The following is a 7914-nucleotide window of genomic DNA, read 5'->3' on the forward strand; positions in this document are numbered from 1 at the left end:
TCATCGTTATCATCACCATCATCACTCTAAGTCTTGTTCCACTCATGTGTGATGAGAGCAAAAGATTTCATAAACCTTAATGTTTTGAATTTAAAAAAAAACTAGTCAAATTATAAACTGTCTTAAATATATCGACTAAATGTAACATTGTATATTTCGTCATTTACATAGTCAGATTCTAATCGGATGAATTTTAATTTAACTAATTAATAACATTAAAAAACTGCAGATTTTTGTCTTGCACGTAAAATCTAAGAGCGTGCGCACAACTGAAACTCAACTATCTCACAACTGATTTTTAGTTGTGAAATGAAACAGTTGAATTGGCTGCGAAAGGATCGACAATCGCCAGTTATGCGATAGTTTAATCAAAGGTGTGCGCTTGCTCTTAAATGATATGAATAGAGTAGTCGTAATAAAACTAAAAAAAAAAAATTAAAAAGGTTTCGATAACGAAGCTTAAATGCAATCCTCTTAAGTTATTAATGTTTTCTTAACGAACCCAATCGCGAAAGTGCGCGCAGGTAAGTTCTTCATTGATCGCAATGAATGGAATGAAGTGAAAAAGCTTGCGATCAATATGACTCCTTTGAGAAATATCTGACTATAGAACAACAATGTTGATGAAATTTCCAAATATATTGGCTGAAAGGAACGTGAATTCGAATAAAATACTCGTAAACAAAATCTTAAAACATATTACAAAGCCGAAAACATATTAAAAGGGATGTAGGCATGCATCTTAAGCGCACACCTTTGACTAAATTATTGCACAATTATTTAGTCGCGCTTTGATTCCTATGAGCTTACATGGAGGTGCGCACACAACTCGATTCTAAGTTATGCAACTAGACAGTTGAATTGACTGCGAAACAATCGACAATCGCACAACAGTAATGCGTTTCTTTAGACAAATGTGTAAGCCCGCTCCTTATCCGCTTTATTTCTATCTTTAAATTTATACCGCGTTTATTTGTAAGGATGATAGTGTTATATTTTTCACATATTATATGTAGGTTTGTATATGTCTAAAAGTGTAAACCGATCGACCACTGTGTTATAATATTTTTGTATTCCCCTAGGTGTCATAAGAGTACCAGTTGGGTTTTTTTGCTTTTAATTCATTAAAACTGCTATAAACTGTATTTTAATTTCAAATTCAGTTCCGACAACGAATGTTAAACATGAAATTCTAAACGAAATTTGGGTACGTAACAAAAGTTAATGTTGTTGGCCCGCAGGTGGTCGAGTTACCAAAGTGAATTTTCAACTCGAGGTAAATTCGATACACGAGCTGCAAGCCATTGGGGGTAATGCATTTACGCGAGTGTGTATTTACTTGTTTTATTTACAAACTGATGATTCGATAGTTTTTACCACTTCATTGTAACTTTAATACTAACATCATCTTTTCCTTATTTAGGGTCGGCAGAATCTGTCATATATATCAGACTTTATAACAGAATTCACAACCTTATTACGCAAGTTGCATTTTTGTAATAGACCTACAAACTAGCAATAGACCTTGTGGTCAGTGACCACATCACCACTGATGTTATGTGGTCACTGACGCGTACCATCCTTTGACCACATCACCACTGATGTTATGTGGTCACTGACGCGTACCATCCTTTGACCACATCACCACATAACATCAGTTGTGATGTGGTCACTGACGCGTGCCATCCTTCGACCACATCACCACATAACATCAGTGGTGATGTGGTCGTAGGATGGTACGCGCTAGCTGAATAAATGCCCATTCACCCATCCACGTTTACGTTTTTATTTTATTCTTAAATAGTATATCATACAAATATTATAAATGCGAAACTTTAGATGGATAGATATTTCTTATTTTACATTTTTGACTTTGTAGTTTAAACGGCTGGACAGATTTCGATAAAACTTGGTATAGATTTAGAGAATAGCCTGCCAAGGATTCTTACTTTAAATTGTACGCGGACGGAGTCGTAGGCGAAGGCTAGTAAATAATAAAATATCTTTTTGTATTAATTAAAGTGAGAAATTGTAAAGTATGAGAAATACGATGTTTCTTTTTTATTTTATTGTAAAAATATACACTTCCTGGTGCGCAATTAGCATTTTATAATAGAGTGGTCGGAGTGGTGTAAAGCAGAGTGCAAATATAATCTCCATTAAAAGATTTTGTTCCTTTTGAAGTTGTGTGTCGGAGTCTTTCCAAGTTGTGTAAAGTAAGAGACGTGTTAACTTTAATTCTAATTTATTAGTGTGTATAAAATAAAAAGTATTATCAGCCATTTCAAATTACTTTTTAATGTTTTTTTCATTTCAGTTTGACATTTTAACAAACACAAATATACTTAACTTACTAACATTGTAAATGCGAAAGTTTAGATGGATGGATGAATGTTTGTTTGAGTTTGTAGCCTCAATGGCTTAACGGATATCGATAAAATTTAGCATAGATATAGACAATGTCTTGGAAGAGTACATAGGCTATTCACTTTTTTTTAATTAAACGTGGACGGAGTCACGGGGGAAAGCTAGTTACTATTTTTATTAATTCTACGCACGAAGTCGCTGGCCATAAATAATTAAGCGGCATTAAGTAAACACATACATATTTACACTGTATTCTAAAACACATTATCAGATGAATCTCAAAAGAACAAACTGTTCAATACAATTTTTCTACGAAATTCCCTAGAAAGTTCTCGAAACGTTTTAGAATATTATTTTGTTCAATCAGGCGTCAACATTGTCGTGTCCCCTGACATATGAGCAATCTACGAAATGAGGGATCGCTTCATAAATAAGACGTTAAGCTTACACTGATATATTTTTACTATTATATTAAATTGTCGCGATAAATTCGAGGTTATGTAATCTTTATTTCTATAGTAATATAATAAACCGTAAACACACACTACTTCGTGTACTCCACGAAGTAGTGTGCTCTGATGTCAGCAATCACAGCATAATTATAAATAATTTATTGTTTAATAAAAAGCCCTACACTTACTACACGCTTTAGGCTATATTTTTTCATGCTATTAACCGGTAAATAAATCGGAAAAAACCTCAATGTGTAAAGGGACCATAAACTACAAGCTGCCAACATTAAGGAAGCAAGGTTATTATGGTAACGATATTTTTGACATTTGCAATTTGACAAACGTAAACAATAAAAATAAAAAAAAACATACAGACGAATTGAGTACCTCCTTCTTTTGGGAAGTCGGTCAAAAATAAAGCAAGGGAATAGCTAGTTGATGAAATAGAATACTTGAATTGTTTGTTTACGTGTCTTTTTTAATCAAATGTAATGTTTTTGTAGGTCCAATTCTTATCAAAGATCATTCAATCACGGAGACATGTTTAAATTGTCATTTGACAGCTGTCTCGTTGTTGTCATTGATGTCATCGAGAGTAAAGGTTAGTTTACACTGCTGTTATTGTACACATGACAGCGCATTAATTAGGCATTGTTGTGTACAATGAAGTTACACCGTTATATGTAATAGTAATCATACTAATATTATAATTGCGAAAGTTTAGATGGATGGATCCTTCCAGAATGTTTGTTAGAGTTTGTAGCCAAAACGGCTGAACGGATTTCGATTAAATTTAGCATAGATGTAGGGGATAGTCTGGAAGGTCACATAGGCTACTTAATTTAGTTTTTTTAATCCAAGCTTACGGAGTCGCGGGTGACAGCTAGTTATCGATAAAAAATTACGATGAAATAAGATGTATCAACTTATATGACATTCTGTAAGGTAATTTTTGCATTAGAATTGGCGTCTCTACAAAAGATGCATCTGTTATTTATATTTTAACTTATGTAATGAACAATTAAGTATGTAATTTTTATTGAATTCCATGCTTAATGTTAACTTCAATCATTCCACCGGAAATAACATGCTGACAATTTAATAATATTTAACATAATGTAAATGATATGAATTTTAATTTATAAACTGAATCAACTTTATTATGCACTCATTAATTAATCAGATCATAAAACAAATGAATTTCGTCAGTTTTATAAACAGAATATTTCAAATTAAAATGTTATTTTGAGCGTTGATTACATTTAAAGTACATTATTATGTCTCTATGGTCATGTTTTAATTTTTGGTTCAATTTTATATGAAAGTACAATCGGGGAAACTGGCGGTGTATCTTAATACCTTTAACTTTTAAAATGTGTTTGTACGAAAAAAGTATTTAGTGGTTCACGTTTAATTTAATTTTAGTAACCGACTTCCAAAAATAAGGAGGTACTCAATTCGGCTGTATGTTTTTTAATGTGTGTTACGGCATAACTCTGCTCCAAGTGGAGTGATTTTGATAATTCTATTTTTATCCGAAAGGTAGTGCTTGCATGTAGGTCCAATTTTTTTGTTTAATTTTTATTATCGCTTCGTTAACGTCATTCACTGATATATATTATTTGTAGGAGGTTTGTCTCAGGCAATTATTCCAAAACTGGAACACAGCAGATTTCCACGACTGTACAATAAAAATACGCATACATTACTTAACCCTTGGAAACTATAGCCTTTTAGTATTTTTTTAACTTCAATTTCTCACATCGAATGCTTTACCAAGTAATGTTTTTACTAAAATATTTTTCCAGTTGAAATATTTTACGTCATGTACTTTTCGTTGGAACTGTATTTTAAATAAATGCTCGTACTGAGTCTACGATTGGGCCATTTTTAAAGCAATTTCGTTTCAGTGTTTGTGATTTATCTTTTGAAAAATCACGTTTTCGTTTTGTACAATTTAAGCTTATATATTTATTTCAATTACATTCAATGTTGGTTGTCATATTATACGAGTATGTATGATTTAATCGAATTAGATTACGAAAATGCCTTAATTTATTAGAAAAAGACACTAATGTAATATTGTGTGATAAAATATTATCTAAATTCCAGTGAACTTTTCACTAAGTGCCAAATATTGTATTGTAGACTATTCATTTAACGAAGTGCTAGTATTCTCTTGCGATTCCCAATATTTCAAAACTATTCAATCTAAGAAATTCTAAAATTTCGCATAGCTAAATATTTTAACATTTCAAATTCTTTCGTTTTACAATCTAAAACTAAAATTCACTATTTTCACAGTTATATTAAATAATTAAATAAAAATGCTTTTACTCTTAAAATCTACCACAAAATATGAACTTAGGTGACACTAACCATTTTTTCAAACGAGATTTAAAAACGGGATTGTTTTGTAAAATGGTCGTAAGTAACTTAAACACTAAATGAGTAGGACAGTTAATGATCGATATTGTCAGAAATGAAGTGTACATTTGAACAGCAAATTTCAATCGACACCCGTCACCCACAGAGCGCCCTAATTTACAGTTGAGGTTGTTGCGGCGTACAACTGTACACCAATTACCCAACATTCTGATATAACGGTAATTGAAGTATCAATAGCCTAATGGTTAAAACTACAGACCAATGATCATGTAATCGTGGGTTCGAATCGAAAAAAATCATTGGTTATCAGCTTGATTTACGATTTAATTCAGTATTATAATCCTGTATCTGTGAATTCAATTCGAGCAGGTGCACACCTTAGACTAAACTATCGCACAACTATTGTGCGATTGTCGATTGTTTCGCAGCCCATTTAACTGTTTAGTTGCACAACTAAAAATCGAGTAGTGAGCACCTCCATATAAGCTCTGTACTTGTAGAAGACTGTGTAGAAATGGACTGCCCTAAGACTAAGTTCGGATTTTCCAGGCTTCTTCCGTCACTTTCTAGTAAATAGCAAGGTTCCCCATTGACGAATACATTATCATAAGTTCATAGGAATTAAAGTGAAACTGAACAGTTGTGCGATAGTTTAGTTTCTGATGTCTGCACGCTTTTAGTTGATATGTTTTACGTTTATCACATTAATAACATAATATTGCTTTATCCGCGAGCCGCAAATTGCTGAAGACGACCAGTTGTTTGACTCTCAAAACGTAAATTGGCAAAAATCCACACTGCTGTGTGTAATTTCCTTTCGCTGCCAAATTGAGCCGTAAATTTTCGTTACTTGCACTCGACTTGGGCAATTACGCGGGTCTTTAAAATTCTTTTGACATAATAAAAATAAGTAAAAGCCCAATTTACACCGGTATTAAGTAATAATTTAGTGTTACTTTTATCTAAAAGTACACGAGATCTTACTAGCTTTGAATTTATGTCGTAATAAAAATATACTTAATACATTTTTTAATAATGTTTTCTTGGCCTTGTAAAATCCAGAACATGTAAAAATCTATTTTCTAAGTATCAAGACCGTGTATTAGAACAAAAACCTAATTATCAACACTGAAAGACATCGAATGTATATTACACTAATATTTAGTTAATTAAAGTAATATTGAAAAGAAAATATTTCCAATTAACTTGTATCGCGTTGAAACATTCTTAACATCGTTTAGTAAATTGATTTAGTATCGAGGGATGGGACCAGTCTTGTCGCATGATTGAAGAATAAAATAACTCGAAAACGTTGATAGCAAAATAATAACTACTAGCTGTTCCCGTGCGACTTCATCCCCATAATATTATGAAAATTTTATTTTATTGTTTACATGTGTCAAATTATTAATTGCAAATGTCAAAATGACATGGTATCGCAAACCATGGCAACCTTGCTTCCTTGATGTTGGCAGCAACTTATGGTATCTTTCCCACATTAGGGTTTTTATCCAAAATACTAAATATTATTAAACCCTTTAATTTAATGGCGTGAAAATATATAGCCTAAAGCGTGACATAAGTGTAGGGCTATTTATTAAAAAAAAGAATTAGTTATTCAAAAATATGCTGTAATCGCTGACATCTTAGGCAACAAAGAAGTGTGTGTTTACGCTTTATTATAATTGTATAGATTAATGCATATAACAATGTAACAGAAATCAATTTAATTATAGCTTAAGATGCTATTGAAAATTACTATTTTATTTACACGAAGCTAACAATATTTCGGCCGCATTAAAAAAAAACATTTAATTCACACTACGAGATTTACTACGAGATTTTCAGCTGTTAGAGTTCAAAATCATTGATAAAAATCACAAATTTAACCAATTTTGGTGTCGGAAAATAGCTGGTTAACACACTTTTTCTTTTTTTTATCGATTAATGAAAGAATCGAATAAGCTAAGCTAGGTTAGTTTACTCGGTTCGTTAGTCATAAACCAGGCAACCAACGTGGTCGGATGTAATTCTCTTCTGTTGCCAAATCGAGCAGTAAATATTGGACAGTCGGCAATCAATTACCGCAACTGGGTGTTACTGTTTAAATGTTTATTTTATTCAATAAACATGATTAATATGAATGAATAGCTTTCGCCCGCGACTCCGTCAATTTGGATTAAAAAAAACTTAGCACGTAGCTTATATGTTCTTCCAGACTATCCTCTACATGTCAAATTTCATCGAGATCCGTTCAGCAGTTTAGGTTATAAACTCTAACGAACATCCATCTAAACTTTCGCATTTATACAATTAGTAAGATATGATGTACGTGAGTGTTAACTGAGAGACTTCAGATTATCTTTACTCTGGAGATATGTACTTCATTTCTCCTAAATGTGTTCTAAGCCTTTTTGTTAACCTCAAATATCAATCCATTTTACGAAAGCCGAAGCTGGGAAATAAATTGAATTTAAATATATGGGAGCCTCATTCAGTACTGTTTTTGTAATTACTTCTTATTTCTTACTAATATTATAATGCGAAAGTTTAGATGGATGTTTCTTAGAGTTTGTAGCCTAAACTGCTGAATGTACTTCGACGAAATTCGGCACTGATTAGAACAAAGTCTGGCAGAACACATAAACTGCTTTTGTTTTTTTGAATGCCACGCGAACAAAGTCGCAGTCGCAAGCCAGTTTATGAT

The sequence above is a fragment of the Papilio polytes genome, unplaced genomic scaffold, assembly GCF_000836215.1.
Source record: "Papilio polytes unplaced genomic scaffold, Ppol_1.0 DF823923.1, whole genome shotgun sequence".
Lineage (NCBI taxonomy): Eukaryota > Metazoa > Arthropoda > Insecta > Lepidoptera > Papilionidae > Papilio > Papilio polytes.